We start from the raw sequence: 18,957 nt of genomic DNA, 5'->3' as shown, positions 1-18,957 counted from the left end.
GACCAGCAGATCCCTGTTCCATCACAAGCTCTTCCACTGATATGTGCCCATGCAATTTTCACAGCTCCATGTCTACAGATGTATTTCTTCCCACAATCCCACCATGACTATTTTGTCTTGGGCAGTTAGCCCTGTCATTACTAGTAGCAAACACCTACACTCTCATGATGTGTTGACTTCTCTTCCAGAAGTAAACTCTCCTCACCACTGGGGCTCTTCCACTGCGACAGAAAAAAAACAGCAAGTGGGCAAGGAGTTGATACCATTGATTTGAAACTGCAGTGATCCAGCAGTGAAAGGTCTGATTTATCTTCCCTGGGAGACCGGGAGGCATAGAGAATAATCTACTGCAAGGAGCCCTTGCTGATGTAAGTGATGCAAAACTGGTGGAAAGATCCATCAGTAAGGGGAGAAGCTGGGACATCATGGCTGGTTGTTATGGTACTGTTTCCAAACTCCCCCAAGCTTGTATTTATCTTTTTTTTTTTTTTTTTTTTTTGAGATTTAAGTGCTGTGGGATATCTCTCTGAAGATTGTGTGTGGTGAATGGAGGAAGCATACAAATGTAAATTATAAGCACTAGTAAGAAAGGAAAGAAGCACTTGGTAAAGATGTCTAGACACCACAAAGTGTAATTAGTCAGGTTTAAGATTCTGCCAGCAAAAATACACGGCAGGAAACACAAACATAAGTAGAACAAGAGCCACCAGGCTTCACTTGGCTCCAGCCACTTCATCAGGGCTAATTAAAGTGTTCTTCCAAGCCCTTAAAGAGATTAACTATGACAGCAAACAATTTCAAATAAGATGTACCAGTCTAAAATATAGTGGTGGAAGCAACAGGGAGGTAGCAATCTGCACTGTCAACTCCCATTCCAGTATGCTCAGTGAAAAACATTCAAAGTGAAGTAAAGCAAGGCCAAAGACAAGGCCAGTGGATGCTTCCTAGTTAATTTGTCTTGTCATATGATTTGCCACATCTGAGGTGGAAAGGTCTGAGCTGTCTGCAAAGTCCTGGCTGTGCTCCTCATGCACATGTCACTGCTCATGGACTGGACTTTTATTGCCACATGATACAGTCAAGGGTTTTATTTTCTGAATGTTCCTCAGCGAGTCTGGGCGTGAGAAGGTACATCTTTGCACACCCTGCAGCCAGGCAAGCAAAGTGGTAAGAACGCTTTTAAGTAATCACGTGCACATCTCCAGGGCACTAAAGGTGGAATCTTCTTCTGCAGCTATCTTCACTGCCCTGTCCATCTTTTCATCATTTCCATAATGAAGTTGCCCTGTCTCCCAGCGCTCTGGGAGAAGGATCACAGGGCACCACTGATTTAAAAGTTACAGCTGTGATTATTTCATCAAATATGATATACAATTCCAGGTCCATAAAAGAGGCAAATGAAGTTCACACAGGCAATTCTACTCTTTCTGAAGTTTCCACTTTGCAGCCAAAAAATGCAAATATGTATGTGTATAACATAGATACATCAAAACTAAAGTCACAGGTTGGGCCAAAATCAGGTTGGCAGCTTCCCTTCAAACAGTTTTATGGATCATTAAGTACCCCGTAGGAAGCTGACTACACCAACTATATTTTATTGATAGTCAAGAGTTTCTAACCTGAAACAAAACAATTATTCATGTTAACTGGAGGCTGGAATAAACTGGCCCAGATCGAAGTCCCCTCAGAACACATGCAGATTCAAAATCCAGTCTTGCCTTTATTTCTTGATGCATTTTTCTGTTCACCTAGGATTGTAATATCCTGGTAGATGCTTTCTTTAAACAGGTTAGCACAACTGTTTTCCTGGGAAGGTCTTTGACAGGCAAAGAGACAGGATTTTTCATGTGTGCTGCAACAAAATGTCAGCATATTAATATAAGTAATACATATTCCTCTAAGAAAATCAAAGAAAATGATCTTATTGTACTAGGGTAACCAGCCTTCAGAGTCCTGTGTCACTTTCACATGAAGATCTAAGTTCAGGGGTGAGGTAAATAAGACACAATATTTTTATTTGTTGCCTTCCACCTCAGATAACTAATACAACAGTGAAACTTTGGAGATTCAATGCTGCAAATCTCAAAGTCTTTTAAGTATTGCAAACACTTTCAAGGGAAAAAAAGATGAGCCAGTGTACATCAAAAGTGTTAATTCACTTGGTGCTTAGCTCATCACTGAATACAGAGGAGGTAGCTGAAACTGGGTCTGCCAAAATCATGACCTAATCATTAGACCAGCAGATGATCAAACAATTTTAACACTCACTGCAGCAGAAGTTCATTCTAAAAATCTCATCTTGTCACTTAGCCAATGTTAATCTGCTATCATCAAAATGAGAATGGTCATGTAGCCCTAAAAGTTTCTGTGAAATATATGTAGGATTTATGGCATCACTATCAGGTTCCTCACAAACCCAGGGCAAAATCAGAAAAAAATCCTGGACTGGTAAGTCCAGAAATGTATGTAGAGCTCCCCTCAACTCAGCCCTGTCCTAATATTTTTCTCCTGGTATGGAAGTCTTCATGTAAAGAAGCTAAATCTGTGGAGCTTCTGAAGTGATAAATCAGTTATGAAATGGGAACCTCCATTACAGGCTGTCCACTTAATTATTTGACAAGCTAATTAATCTCCTAAGCAACTGTAGAACTGCTGTTTCCTCAGTAAGTGATGGAAACAAACTTTGGCAGATCCCACAGGTCTTGGCACTATAGTAGCAATAAGACTCTACAAAGTTGTGTATAATAGACACTAAGTGAGGTCAAATTGCCTCTGTAGGAGTAACTGGAATTGCTTATTGCCCGAAGGTGTTTATGTTGCTAATTATTTTGCTGTAGCTAATTATGGTTTGCCAGTTTCGTTGCAGCTAAGATTTCAAGAGATGCCTTTATTCCTCTCTGAAAGCTATTGCATCATGATAGGAAAGGACAGAGCCTCCTGCCTTGTTAGAACAATACCATTGTCTGCTTCTCCTCAACAGACAACACAATTACAGCTGACACAATAATTGATGATGAAGTTTTCCAGTGAGAAAGATGGACACACATTATTATCCCATCAATCTTGTTCCACATGGTGTCTTGTATCTCTGTTTTTTCCTACTGAGGCAGCAAATTGACTGAAGCATGCTGACAGTCTGCCTGTGTTCCCAGGGGTACCCCGTGACAGAGTGAGGGCGTTGCACAGGGCAGCAGGAGAAAGGTGAGACCAGAGAAAAGATCACTCAGCATAAATTGAAGACAAATTTACTTTCACCATGTTCTTTACCTGCTTATATCTCCATCACATAATATTAATATCCAGGAAAACAGAAGATCATCCAACATCTGCTTATTCCATGTGCATTGCGTGAGCAGTGTTTGACCATTAACAGCAATTGCCCCTCATTTATACCCAGTTCTATCTGGGTTAAATCACAGATGTCTGCGAGATGTGTAAAGACATGTAAACCCCAATGGGAGTCTGTTATGTATCTACTAGACAACTTTCCAATCATCTAATCTAAGTTTCAGTTTTGCCCAATTTATAATAACATTTGGAACCTGTTCATGTGTATTTACTACATGTCATGTGCTTCATGATCTCTACATCCAAATCATGGAGTCGATCATAGTCCAAACACTCACCTACTGTTTTCTATCTCTTCTGTCATCCTCATAGATGACATTAAGTTGAGTGGGAACATTGATCTGCTGGAGATTAGGAAGGCTCTGCAGAGGGATCTGGGCAGGCTGAATTGATGGGCCAAGGCCAATGGTATGTGATTCAACAAGGTGAAGTGTCAGGTCCTGCCCTTGTGCCACAACAACTCCATGGAACACTCCAGGCTTGAGACAGAGCAGCTGGAAAGAGACTCAGCGGAAAAGGACCTGGGGGTTGCTGGTCAACAGCAGGTGAGCAAGAGCCAGCAGTGTGCCCAGGTAGTCAAGAAGATCAAAAATAGTGTGGCCAACAGGACCAGGGGAGTGATTGTTCTCCTGTACTGGGCACTGGTGAGGTGACACCTCGAGTGCTGTGTCCAGTTTTGGACCCCTCCCTACAAGAAAGGTATTGAGGTGCTGGAGTGTGTCCAGAGAAGGGCAATGGAGCTGGGCAGAGTCTGGAGAGTCATATGAGAAGTGGCAGAGGAAGCTGGGGGTGTTTAGTCCAGAGAAGAAGAGGATCGGGGGAGACCTCATCACTCTCTACAACTACCTGAAAGGAGGTTGTAGCCAGGTGTGGGTCGAGCTCTCTCAAAAGGATGGCCAGGCCTTGGAACAGACTGCCCAGGGAGACGGTGGAGTCACCACACCTGGAAGTGTTCAAGAAACGACTGGATGTGGCTCTTAGTTGCTGTGGTTTAGTTGACCTGGTGGTGTTTGGTCAATGGTTGGACTCAATGTCTTGGGGGTCTTTTCCAACTTTAATGTTTCTGTGATTCCTAAAATTAATTTCTCTTTATAAATACATGAAAGATACCTGATTTCTACCTGTTCCCTGCTTTCCCCAATACCTGAGCAGAAAATTATTTCCTTCAGTTAAGGACAACAATACTATTAAATCTACAAATATATTTTCATCTGCCGTAAAAAAAAAAAAAAAAAAAAATAAGGCCACTAAAATATGGTGTTTGGTGCAGCTGTATTGTTCCTGTAATGAATAATCACTAAAGATATTATTGTGGATGCAGTTACCATGCAGCAATGTGAATAAAATGGTTTAGATGGAAAATTGTACTTCAAGAAAATGTATGCGATAGTACAACTGTATTACTGCCCATTAATATGTATTAATTCAATGAAAAATGCCTGACTGAGCTGGTTTACATAGATTAGGATGGCAGGCAGTGAAAGGAAGAACTTGGACTTGGTTAAATGGACTGTGAAGATAGCAGGAACTCTAATCCAAAGCGGAGAAGCAAACCACCAAGATAGGCTGTCCAGTTCCGCTGGTATGATTTGTTCCTTCTCTCATTCATAACAGTGGTTTTATTATGATAAAGAATCAGCATTCTGTGCTCCTGATGCATTAGCTCCACTCAGTCCTCTTGAATCTGTTTTTAAAAGCTTCCTATTTAAAAATAATAAAAATAAGATAATTCTTCCCAAGGTGGCTACTTAGCAGGAATCATCTCATTTGCTTTAGCGTCTCCAGGAGGCAGAATCACAGTTCCTGACGGGCTTGTCATTGTCAAGACAAGTTTATTTGTGCCTAAAATATTCCAGTAGTTCACTTGTTACTCTAACTTCTGCTCATGACATGCAGGGTTTGTTCCAGCTCCCCAAACTGCACCGAGTGGGGTATTCACAGAGCCCTGGGGGGAGCTTTCATTTAGACACATCGGTGTTTCAATTTACGCCAAATGCATCCTTCTGTCCAGGCATGCTTAGTTACACATATAAAAAACAACAATTTCGCTTTCCCTTCTGGCTAACAGTCTTGTTATGAGACAAACTATTATGGCAGTCATATGCTCAGCATAGGATGCAGTTCTCCGAGTTTATTTAAAAACACACAGTACAGTTCAGTTTGCTGCCTCTCTCAGCTCTGCTGTCTGCACAAAGTCCCATTTCTAATGTGGGACTGGATGACACCTTCACTTTCCTTTACCTGTGCAAAAGTGGTGGTAATGTTGGTGAAGATTTAGGTGAGCAAAAGCAGAACACTCACTCCAGAGGTAGCCTTGGTTGGAGGACAAGGTGGCCTAATGGGGATTGAGTCACCAGGGATGAGGTGTGAGAAAGGAAGGAGAACCAAAAGAAACTGGGGACCTCTGGACTCAGGATTACTGGAAAATCAATAAACAACAGATGTTTGGAGGCAAAATATGCACATGATGAGTTTTGTGGATGTAGGGATGTATCCTGTGTAACACCTTGTAATTTTGATACTTAGAACTTGTTGTGTAGCACTTTCATATTGGGACACCAACATGCCATAAGGATAAAAAGACAAAAAGGAGGGCCTTATATTTAGAAAAAGATCTTTATATATGACCTGCTAAGTCACAAAGGTTATCCAAATCGGTAAAAAATGATATTATAAATGACTACAAAAGATTTACTGTCTGCATTGCCCAAACAGCCTCATAAATTGTATGTCTAATCCCGTCTTGACCACATCCTCATCCAGTTTCATCTACTTTGCATAAAACTTAGTAATCTCTCAATAAACACAGCTGACCAACAAGAGTGGGATCCATGTAGTGTGTTAAATCCCTTCCCTCCAATAAAATCTAACAGGGTCTTTAATGACCACTTCTTATCTCAGAATTTTTGAAACGATGGGGCTTGGATGATTTTTTCCACCTATGTTTTTATGCACTTCATTCCCAGGGCTCTAGTGACATTCTAATAAGTGTATTGAATTTTGAGCTATCCAAGGGATTTTGTATATTATTTACGAGAATGGATTGATTTGTCTCTCATGTGAAGGCATATACGTGAAATTGAGTTTTGTTGTGGTTGTTTCCTTGCTTGATGTCTCTGATATGATCATAGCTTCTTAACAATTTCAATATATTATTGCCAGAGGTATCATAAAATAGGGAGACATTATCCTTCATGTCATAATTCTTTCTCTACTGAATGAATTCAGAAGCTTATTTTGGTTTGTTTGCTTATTGGTCCTTACTTTGGAACACAGTAAATTAATGCTGTTAAACAAGAGGCAAATTTCTCTTCTAGTTTCACCAAAATGGACTTCAATTAGCTATGCTTCTATGACTATGTTATGATGCTATTCATAGGCAAGTTATGACATTGACAACAAATCAGTGAAACTTAAGCTCCTGTTATTATCATCTCGAGATAAAAAGTGTATGTGCCTTTATCCCTATGTAATAGAAGCTTCAGCCAACGTGGTCAGAAATAGCACTGACATGAAACACCTGCAAGTTATGTTGGCGTTGTAAGACAGATCAGTTGCAAAATAAAGTCTGGAAAATGGAGGGAAGAGGAAAAAAAAAAGGCAGAAAATAGAGGGTCTTTGAGATGTCCTGATTTCTGCCTTCTCATTGTTCCAGCTGTGCAGCAACAGAATATTTGTGACCCACTGTCTGACATGCCCTCAAAGCCGGTCTGTCGTGGTCAAAATTAGATACTCATGGACACACAAGGAGATTATTTCCTTCTGCTGTTACTTCACTGTAGAAAATATGAACAGGGAATTATGCACTGACTCTCTCCATAAGACAGTGAGGGGTTATGGAATAAATTTAGTTGATGGCAAGTGAAAAACATACATAAGGAGATTGCTTTGCACCTTTGCCATGAGAGGTTGTGGATGCTAAATTTTTATATGGGTTTAAAAAATGTCTGGATAAATAAGGAGAGAAAATTCTGTAAGGGATTACTAAATGTAAGCTTATCACCTCTGGTTCAGGAAGTCCCTCACCTGTAAGCTGTCTGTCAGAACACAAGGTGCTCTGACACTATTCACAGCCAATTTGCTGCTAATGGCCAGGCTTCAAGGGTGCCTGATAGAAATAACATCTCAGCTAATCTTTAAATGACATCTCAGTTCCATAGCAGGGACTGTGAGTAGAGAAGTTTACGCCTTCCCTTGTGAAAGGCTGAAGTTGATCCAAAATGCAGCAACGTCACTGTAATGTCTTGATCTGTTGTTGATCTCAGGGACAGCCCTACAGGGCACTGTGTGAGCCCTGTCCCAGTCCTGCTGTTCATAAGCTCACAGCAGATCATACCGATTTAACTCTACTTGGGTTTGCTCTGTTTTCACATTTATACTGCTCACTCTGCGCTATCCCCATGGCTACTATATGGATGCCCAGTTCCGGGTGTTAAATGCAAATTTTATGGTTTAGAATAGACGGTGCTTTCTCTGAGTCTATATAGTTTTCTCTATTTACCTTGCCAATCTCACCTCTTGTCACCTACCATGCAAAGAGACGCCCTTTAAAGCTTTTTTATCCTATTTTGAAATATTTTGTTGCTACTCAATGATTACTCCTTTGTCATGTCTTATGTTTTTTCCTTCTTTTCTTCAGCTAATGACTAAACAGCTGCAGCAGCATGCAACTTCGAAGCACCCTGCTGCCATTCTCAGAAACGAAACAATCTGTACTTAAACCAATTTGCTTGTAAACTCCTGCTTCCCTGCCTCCAGCCTGCTAAACTGTTCAAGCCCATCATGCCAATCTGTTTTTTCCAATGCAGAGATCACTCTATCAGTGCCAGCTAAACCACTACAAACTAAAGCTGCAGGCTATGCCTAGGGAAGAAAAAATAACGTCTCTGGACTCATCAGCTAACTACATTTTATTGGAGCAACACAATTTAGATTGACCACTGAGGTCTGAATGAAAGGCAAGGTCATTTTAAAAGGGGAATAATACCTCCCTGTCATTGGGGTGCAGGATTTACCTCTGGAATCCATATTAAAGGGAATCTCGTGGCTATCAGGGAGTTGTGAATATTGTATTTCAGTCTGAGCACAACGTACCTAACTACAATGCAAAAAATATATGCTAGAATTTTACTGGACCTGGTAAGATATGAGACACTGGGAATGAACACAAATAATTCTAAGCCAAGGTACCAGCAGGGGACTGACAAAACATATAACCAAGAGACTGGCTGTTTGTTTCCTTCATACTGTTTTATGATTTCATTTCTCTGTGCTGATTAAAAAGGGACTAAAAAACGGTGCTGGAGACTGAATATTTTGAGCACGTGCTGTTCAAGTCTCCCCCAAAACAACTCTACCACAACCAATCCTTTTCCATCTTTAGATTAGAAGGCTTTCAAAATACATTTCCCCTAAATGACATTCAATATTCTGGTGGAATGAGACTGTCCTCTGAAATCTGAGCTGGATGTGTTAATGAATATTTTTACCAATTGGTATCTTCTTGTCTTTTAGTTTAAGGTGCTCTTGCCCTTTCTTGGTGTTTACAGCACTACACAGTTTTAGGTAGCATGAGCCAGGTCTTCCTAATTCTTCTAGTAGAACTAGTTCTCGATTCTTCTTAGCCACATTGTCCTCTTCCACAACTGCTCCACTTCGAATCCACCCTTTTTGATCAGCAGACATCACATCAGAAGAACTGATCTTGCACGGTAGCACTCAGATTTCTGTCTTTCAAGTAGAACTATACCAGCCACTGTACTGAAATTCCACACTGACTTTTTAATGGTGACACGTTATTTATGGTTCACCAATTGTTACACCTATGTTTATCTTCCTCAATGTCATTGCCAAGTGACAGATCCACACAGATCTGTCCTAGTAGATCCCACTCTGTTTCTGTTATTCCAGCTCATCTAGCTCTTCTTACAATATTCCAACACTTCCCTTTTGTAAAGTTTTCCAGGTTGTAACCACAGGTACAAATCTTATATGCACTTTTATGTGCTGAATGTGCAACAGAGTATTCATGGAAGTTTAAGCCACATTAGACACCAGGAAGCTCTTTTAGGATGGACATTACTATCCTGTTTTCAACTTGATGCTTCTCCCTTTAAACAAACTTACTGTTGTTTCCCCTTTAGCTGTTTCCCCTTTAACTGTGTTATTTCTTTGTTTGCCTTACAGTTCCTGTGCTAAAGCCCAGATTTGCCAACACAACTAATCATTTCTCATGCAGTACCATATCGAATGCTTTACTGAAATCCAGATAGATTAGATCTACTGCATTTCCTTTGTCTAGAAAATCAATTATCTTATCAAAGAATGATATCGAGTTAGTCTGGCACTCTCTGAGTCTTTGTTAAACCTATCTAACGTTTTATCCCATTTTGCATTTACTTCCATGTCTCTAATTATTCTCTCCTTAAGAATTTGCTTGAAAGCCTTTGTGTAGGCATCTCTATTTGTGATCCAAGTGGCTTTGACCTTGGTTTGCAGGTACCCTACAAATTGTGGTTCATTGTTCAGATTCAAGATGCAGATGCCTGTACAGTATTGGGATGTGCACTCAGAAGTATCTGTGCAGGAGTGCAAAAGGAGAACTACAGCAATGAAGGGATAAAACCATCAGGAACTTAGGAAGATGTAAGGAAAGCATCATAAATTCTTGCCTTATTCTTATGCTCTTTTTTAGATCCCTGCCAAGAGAGCTGCCCCTGTGCAAATATTTTAATGGTTTTCTGATAATGATGTTCTGAGTTTACCCTGCTTCTACCCAAGTGTACATTGCACCAACAGGAAATGGTCTCAGAGGGTGAAGGTTCTGGCACAAATAAGCATTTGAAAACCTACTGAGACTGACTGAATTATGTCCTTTCATCTGTTCTGTCTTTGGTGTCCTATCCAAGTCCCACAGGGAAATTCAGGTGTGACAAAAGCATCTTCATACCCTTCAGAAGAACAGGACCAGTAATTGGTTTTGCTGGGGGAACACCTCAGAGATAAATATTGTTGGTTCTTTTCCTCTTTTCTCTTGTCACTCTGTTTTGTCCCATAATATATACTATCCTTGTCCTACTGAGGCTGATATAAATGGAAGTCTGTCACTGATGCCATTATAAGCCCTACTTTAAAACAGTTTATCATTCAAAGGCAAAGATTCATTTTCTCTCCTCACCACAACTGATGCTGAGTGGAAAAGTTCAGGCACAGGCTACTGTCTAAAATAAAGTTCCTCTGAATTTTAAACACAGCCAGAAGCATTGCTGAGCAGAAATGGGCCAAGAAGACTCCAATATGAAGAGACACCAGCATTTCAGCCTATGGAACCAAGGGCAATGCTGGAGTGGAAACCTGAGTCGAAAATTTTGAATATTGTAATGATCCTTTATCCTGCAAACAGTCTTAACTGGATTCACACAGTCAGGCTCCTCCAGAATTTGAGAGATACATGAACCAGATCTGGTTTTGTAATCTGTGCTCATAGAAAAAAGAAATTATCTCAGCTCTTTTTAAAGAGCAAGCAGAAATAGCAGAATTTCCAGGAACCACAAGAAGACAAAGAGCAGAACACAGTGTCAATAACTCCACATAATTTTAAATCTCTGCAGAAGTCTTTGGATTCTGCTGGGATGAACAGGGGAGAGAGAGCGATCCAGGAATGAAAGGGAGAAATTTGACCTGCATTGTAAATAGATGATTTGGTGATAGAATAGCAAATGATAGAATAGCAAAGGATACTCCAATGGCAGTTAACCTCCTGGTGTCCAGATTTCTTATCCGTAAAATGATAGTAACGATACTTGCCTTTGTGAAGTACTTCGAGATCTGTGGTGGAAAAGTGATGTATAAAGACAGACATTGTTATTTCAAAGGGACAGGGAATAGCAGGTATCATAGATCTGGAATGATACAATAGACAAATATTGGAAGGGAAACAGTGGGAGTCAGCAGTACCCTATAGCTTGTCATAGCTTTAATAATGTTGGTGTCTTTCCTGTTCAAGTGTAATATTTCAGGTAATTACTCCATTGCTCACTTATCAGAGAGGGGATTAGAAATAAATTATTTTGCTGAAAAGACATAATTAAAGCCAAACAAAATAACCTGGTGTAGAACAATTAGCAAATTCACTTATTCTATGCAGTTTTCCTAGAGAAAGTCCCAAACACTCTTGTTCATTTGGAAGATTTACCAATTTTTTCAACCATCAGTGACATTCTGTAACATCAACACAAGTTACCCTTCGAGGTAAACACTTTTCCTCCCCCCCAAAATCTACATATTTCCTTGCTGAGGGTGGTGTCTTTCATGTGATTCCTCATCAGACTGAGTGTTTGTACTTGTATCTGCCTCTCACACATCACTCCCAATCTGTCCCAGAGAACAAGTCTTAGGGGCCCTCATCCTTGCTGAACCCCTGCTGCTTCCAGGGGTCGTGCCTCACTTTACACGGTGCTTCCTTTCATCTTCCCTGTGCTCCAGCCCAGTTCTTGCTGAAGGAAACCAGAATGAAATACAGCTGAGCAGATTAATATCCATCGTGAAGGGATGTGGGGAATATGCAATCATACAGCCTGGATGCTGTGTGACAGGAGAGGAAAATCAAAGTGAAAAGCACATGCATCAGAGGGACAGCAGCCAGAGCCTTTTGATTAGTCTATAGAGAATATGCCTGGAAAAAATCAGAAAGATTTTGTCCCAGTGGCACTAAGGTCAGGCTACAGCTCACATCACTCACAAAGCTCATGGAAGCAGGCTGATGGCCCCATGTACAAACTCACCCCCCTGCAGCCAGTGTAGGGGAGGGAAATTCACTGCAATGCATTCAGTGCAGTGATGTAAGTACGGAATAACTTTACCAGTGATAACATTCACTCATTCATTCATGGCTAGGCTTTGCACATGGTCCTCTTTATATCCCTGACCTCATGGTCATGGCTCAAGAAGTCTTTCAGATGGTTAGACACCTATAAGTAGGCAAAAATTTGAACCTTTGAAGACGCTGGGAACAGCAGCGGGAAGGCAAAGGAGGAGGATGCACACATGCACTTGCTGCCCCGGTGAGCCGCCACCTCCACCAGTCCCCTGCTGTCCTGTTGACTGCAACACGGAGCTCCAGCTGGCAAATTGCCACCTAATGTGTGCACAATCACGGGCATTTCAGGTAGCTTTGGAAATCCCTATCTGGATAATGATGGAGCGGGCATGTCAGGCCGGGCCGTCCAGCTGAGCTAAGTACAGGTCTGAGGAACGGTGTGGAGGGAGAAGAGGAAGCTGAGAAATGTGGATCTGCCGGAGCCGCCCGTGGATCGGGCAGTGGCTCCTTCCCTCCATGCGCTCTCAAATCCCGTTCCAGGCAAGGTAATGTGGGGTGTCCATGGTGATGCATGAGTCAGAGGACACTGAGAGGTTGGCTTCTCCATCTCCAGGCTTTTCTCATCCATATCCACCTATGTCCCACACCCAGAAAAGGGCTTGCTGCTGGCAGGTGGCCAGTGGTGCTTGCTCCCTTCACCCTGCAAACTGGGGAATCAGCATGTGCCATGCCTTTCTAATTCAGCCCTACTCCTTCTCTGCAAAACCTCCTCCATTTGGACAGTTGTACTACTCTGGGAAACCACTTTTTCCCTCATTCCCTACTTCCACTCATATTTTGCATAAGAAACAAACGTTTGGGATAAAATAAAAAACATTCCCATAAAATTTGTATTACTCCCTTCAGCCCTTCTCCCCATACTGAAACTAAATATAGCAAAAGCCAGTTTGCTGGTTGGAACAAATACAAATAGCTGAAAGAAAGGTGTGATAAATCAAAGCCAGGTTTTTCTCATCCTGCGTTCTGGATGAGGTGACTGTTGCTTGTCTATGATGGCACTAGCAGGATGTTTTTTTGTTCCAAATTGCAAGGGATTCGTGATCACTGAACAGAGACATTACTGCAAAGCCTAGGGGTGACTTGCTGAAACTTAGCTAAAACAGCTCTGCACTGTGTCCAAGAAACAGCTGCCTGATCTCTTGCATTTTTAGCATCATTTTTAGATCAGAAAGACATTTTGGGATTATTTTCTTTCAGTGGGCAATGTAGATTTGGTAACAGCAAGTTTTTTCATATTTATATTTGCTTCACTGAATCCTTCTCAGAGGCTAAAAGGGGAACTTAGAAACTTCATTTTGACACTGAATTTTTTACTTGAACCTAAATGTTTCATTTTGCTACTTTCAAAGAAAATGTTTTGATCTTTCCTTTGTAAATTTAGTTTTGCTAGAATTTGCCTCACATTTTATTTTGGAAAGTGTGCTGAAAATACAGCTGTTACTTCCCATAAAGAGACAAAGGAAATATTTTGCTCAAACCAAGATGATGTTTTTTTTTCTTTACTTTTGGCTTGGAAATAAGCGGTCAAAAACAATACAGAAAAGTAGTGCTCTTGCTAGGGAACTGAAAATTCAATTATTCTCATTTCAGTATAAGGTCTTGTCTGTAGAGGGAGGTGAATGTTCAGTGCACTCCAGCACACATTTACAACCCAGCCTGTTGCATAGCACCTCCCTCAGATGGATGCCCTCCACTGAGGGCAACATTAAAACATTAGAAAATAAGTTTTCCCCATTAAAGGCAGACTGAGACTTGGATTCAAGCCACTTCAAGTTCTAAATTGACATCTGGATATGCCTGTTTCTCTTCACTGGGTACCCAGGGACTCTGGGCCAACCTTGTATCAATCAAGCGCTTTGGTGAAGACCTAGAAAGAAGACATCCTAGCCTTATTTGAAATTTTTAAATTTCTTAGTCCATTTCCAGTGTAAACAATTCCTATTTTTGAAACCTTCCTGCTTCTGACTCATCTCCTTCCATGCTCCACACTGTCCATGGAATGAAACCTTAGACCTATCACCTTCTGTCATCCAGAATGTAGTCTGACAGTGACTATGAAACCTCCCTGGGGAGGCTGTGAGTGCAAGCAGCTGCTACAGCTGCACAAATGGGACTGCGTGGCAGTCCACACACTGACCTGCACACTGTCAACATATCACCCTTTCAAACACACAAGTGATGCTCTTTTGTTGCTCTGCCTGAGGCAACACCAGTGCCCTTCTCTAGCAGAGCTCAGAGCACATGGAAATGCAGGGAGGCAAATGGAGAGCTGCTTTCCTCCTTGCCACCACCCTATCCACATCCTCTTTTCCCATGGAAAACAGAGGCTGCAGGAGGCAAGGGTGGAGGCTCTCTGCCGGTGTTATGCTGCTGCATCATCCCCATCAGGCTCAGATGTCAGCAAGTCACAAGGGATTGGCACTTTTCGTACTGTGATAGGAGTGTGACCTTTGTTTTTCCAGTAGCTCACTCTTGCTTCATCCATGGAAATCACAGCAAGTGTACTGTGCCAAGTCCTGATCCCAGTGAAGTCAGTGACACAGCTCCAGTTGACCTCAGTGGGACTGGGATTTAAGTAGCACCATGTAATTCCTATAGGCTTCTTGTGCAGTTTATGAAGCATATGTGCACTCTCTCCCTGCATGGTTATTTGACTTTCACACTCTTGATGGAAATGTGTCTTTATAAATTTACAAATAGCACAGCAGCTGTGTGTTTATATAACCTCATTTGAGGGCCACATGTATTCTCACCCTTGTGCTATTAATATTTATACTGTCACAACCACATACACACAAATACCCAGGCATGCAGTGGAACAATAAGGAAAATAGATTAAAACCCCTTCTGAGTCAGTCAGGCCTTTAAAAAATTCCATGGAAAGGCAGATCTATGTTCTTGAAAGCCATTATGAAGAAAGTTTTTGCTAGATCCTTTGTGTAAACTTCTTTTGCACCATTAGTTTCTTCACAGTGACACCTCTCCCTGATTTCAAGTGACCTGAGTCCAAAATGTTTCATGAAGCAAAGGCAGATATTTTAGCCAGTTGGGAGGCAGACAATTTATAGGGCAGCCAGGACTCCAAGCGCTGCAAGCTATAGATGGCCAGGGCAAGGGATTCCAGCTGCTGCTGCTGCTTCCCAGCCAGTGTAATACCATTGTTCAGAAGGCCACAATGGAGCTGGGGAACAGCTTTTCATGAAAATTACTTTTTCTTTTTTTTTAGGCAAAAAAACGCAGAATCGAGATTTAGTCAATCTGCAAATTACTCTACTTGCTTTAAAGGCAAACGGGGAAAAAACCAGCAAAATGTAAAGCCTAGAGGTTTTGTTTTGACAACTCAGATGAAACATTTTGATTTCCTCCTGATGAAAAGCTTAGCATTCATGAATTTACCTCCATTTAATTTTGTCTGTTCCAAAAGATAGAAACTAGTTGTCCTATCTTAATTATTTTCTAAGTTTCTGCTATGATAGAGAAATTGGTTTAAATGATGGTTTAAGATCGGCCAACTGCAATTTCTTGTCTTCTTTCCTCTGTATTGATTTTCCAGCTCAGTCAAGGAACCAGCTTCCTTTAAGGAGCCTGGTCCAGGTCAGTTATAAAACCAAAGAGCAAACATGTGAAGGTGTGAGTAGAACAGACTTTGTGCACCCATTTTCCTAGGATGCAGGAGGCAGAGAGCAAGAAGCCTTACTAAGTCTTCTCCTTTCCTTTTACAAGGAAACTTTGCTGTGAGACCACATGGCTGCTCTGATGCCAGCAAGTTCCCTGCAGATGGAGTGAGCAAATAAAAATGTGCATATTTACATTATACATGCAGATTAGATAGTGTGCATTCCTCACAGCCTGTCCCTGAAACATCCTCCAAAAGGAGTGTGGGGGAGAATGCAAAGAACTTAAGTCCAACTCTGATCTCCTATTGTCTCACTCCCACACTGTGGGAATTAAAAACATCTACCCCTGGCTGATTAACCCTTTCTAGTCACCTGTATCATGGATAAAACACTTTAGTGCAAAAAGTGGAAATATTTGCTTTAAAACTATTGCTAAATTCAAAACTCAGCAGAAGTATCTGCAGGATGGCAGTGGTATCAATGGGGAAATTAATTCCTGTATTTCTTAGCCTTTGCATGACCTGATGAAAGAAGAGAGTGGGAGTTTGGGTGCCCATGTGTGCCCATAAGGAGTTACCCTGACAGAGACAAAGTATTGGAATGGTGAACTGAAGCCCTGTTGTACTTACAAAGAGCTTTTGCAACCAGGCTGACTTCCACAAACCACTTCATCTCTTGAACTCCTCCCTCCAAACATCCCTCCTCACCACTCATAAGCCTTCTCCCTCTCAAATCTGGATTCAGGTTCTCTGTGTTTGCCTCCATCCAGCATTCATCCCTCCAGTGTCATACCTCTTCCAGACTCACCTTGCTCCCATGAGCTCTGTTTTGGGAGAAGAGCATTCTTGGGGTGAGTAAAGAGCAAGCCAGTGGTGGGCCACCCAAAGTCTGCTCCTGGGAAAGGTAAAATAAAGGTTCTTTAAAAGCAGTAGGAGTACAAACAGGAGAGTAGTATCAGACCCATCTCTCCCCAAACTTTGTAGGATGATTTTTGGACTCAAAGCTCTTTCCTTCTGCTGAACCAGGTCTTGGATAGCTGCCTATGGACTGAGCTGCTCAACCCCATCACCAAGAACAGAGCTTGGGCCCACAGTGAAATGATCAGCTTGCTCTAGGTGTCCCCTTCTTAAAAGGCCTGGAGCTAGACACCTACAAATGCAAAAAAAATTCTGTAAAGAAAGGAGTCTGGGATCATGGTTTGCTGACAAACCCAGTGTGGAAAGAGCATGTGGGCAGTCAGAGATTATTGCTTGGGCCATGAGGAGCCACCCTGCTGACAATCTCCTCTCCCACACTACAGCAGTCACGTCTGCCCTCTCGAACGTGGTTTCTCAGGGCACTTGTTCCTCTGTCTCTTCACTGAGCGAGCAATGCACTCACTCACACATGCTCCTCTTGCCCTCCCACGCAGCTCAGCACCACAGCAAAATTAGGAAGCTATGCCCCATTTCTCTCCAGAAAATCCTTGCCCAGCTCTGCCAGCTGCCACCTCCCTGACAGATGTTCTGCTCAGGCACACTCTATCATTTTTACATAGTGGCAGCCTGGTTAAACAGTTCATGCCTCGTGCCAAACTTTTAGTGTTCCCAGTTGGAGGGAATGGTATAGCCAAGTTCAGCCTTGGCCGTGCACGACTTCAGGGTGCTGATCTCTGAACTCTTCATGGCTTTCCCTGCATGTGGTCACAGCACTGTGCCTGGGAGGAAGCTTTTCTTCAAAGTGAGGTTGACTCCAACCTTTTGAGCTGCAAGGGGAACTGCCTGCACAGTTCCAGCTGCAGGAAAGAGCTTGGCTGAATATAAGACACGGAGGAATGAGAAACTCATGGCATTTCTCAGGCAGATGAATAAATTATACTTTTTGATATCTTTGTAAAGGTGCAGTTTTCCAAATTATGTCCATGAGATATAAATGTCTTTGACTTTTTCCACATAGAGAAATCAACAGAAAAGCAAGAGGTTCTTAAACAGAGTGGGATAGATGGGTTGAATGGCAAAAATCTGAGTTGCGGATGCTGCGGTGGAGCACAAAGGATGGTAGGATTTCCAGGGGTACTGAGGGTTTTAGGGATTATGAAAAGTGAGTCTTTAGGTGTTGTGGTGTAAGAAGCCTTCTTGACTCCTTCTGATAGATTTCAGAATGTTCTTACTGCTGTGACAGCAATGATAGCAGAGCAAATGAAATATGGCTTAAAATCATGAGGAAGCTATAACAACTTCCCTGTTTCACATTTACAGTCTCTTCTTCAGAAACCGTGCACATAGCTATTTTTTTTCTGTTCTAAATTGGCTTTCACACCACTTTCACCATTATTATAGCTGGGTGCTTCCAGTATTACACCAAAGAATGTGACTAATATCTCTTACAGGTAACTTTTGATGGTTCTTCCTCCTCATGAATGATATTACAGGCTGGACCAAGGCAGTTTGTTTCTTGCCCTGATGAGCTCATGTGGCTGTGTGAGATCAAAGCTGTAACAAGAAGAAAAAAAAAAAAAAGACACCTGTTTCAGGTCCCAAATCAACCCCCAAATATATGTGCAGACTTAAAATTAAGAAATTGCTCTTGCATTTTTAAAGAAGCTGTTTGAACATCCAGCCATCACTGACTTGGCATAGACAATACTGCCCATTCAGAGCCTTGGAGCCCGGTTTACTTTAGTGTTACAACAATTTTGCTTTCAGGCACTGTAATTCTCTGGTAGGTCAATGTTGCATTATTTTAGGGTGCAATGTATCAGTTCACAGAATGGCAGGTGCAGAGTTAAGCAATTAGTCCATTGCTGTCCTAGAGCATTGGAAAATGTAATGATGACCCAAGATTTTACTGCAGAAAGGGAGCCCCAGATGCACTGAGTGATTGAACCTGACAGATCACCACATTTACAGCAACTTAAATGCAAGTCTGGAGCAATTTTGTTTAAAATTGGAGGAAAACAGTAAAGTCAATGTGTCACAAAGTACCATGCAAATGTTGTGAATAAAAGCTTCAAAGGGTACTAAAGTGCCATTGATTACCTCTGAGAGGTTCTTTAAGATCTCAAGTCCAAGAAAAAGAGCTTACATATACACTGTAGTGTTAAACCATCATCTCGACATTTCTACTAATCACCTC

General features: G+C 41.7%; 1 long non-coding RNA gene across 1 annotated transcript in view; it reads left to right on the top strand.

The window, feature by feature from the left end:
• Window positions 1-284: 284 nt before the first annotated feature.
• Window positions 285-18,957, top strand: part of LOC135420992 (uncharacterized) — a 73,756-nt gene continuing 55,083 nt past the window's right edge. Inside the window, exons 1-3 of the long non-coding RNA XR_010433807.1 lie at window positions 285-368; window positions 3,111-3,201; window positions 3,661-3,893. This is a non-coding gene — a long non-coding RNA (uncharacterized LOC135420992). The remainder of the gene's footprint in view (window positions 369-3,110; window positions 3,202-3,660; window positions 3,894-18,957) is intronic.

The sequence above is a fragment of the Pseudopipra pipra genome, chromosome 12, assembly GCF_036250125.1.
Source record: "Pseudopipra pipra isolate bDixPip1 chromosome 12, bDixPip1.hap1, whole genome shotgun sequence".
NCBI classification, from domain to species: Eukaryota; Metazoa; Chordata; class Aves; order Passeriformes; family Pipridae; genus Pseudopipra; species Pseudopipra pipra.
This window is presented reverse-complemented; position numbering and strand designations above follow the sequence as displayed.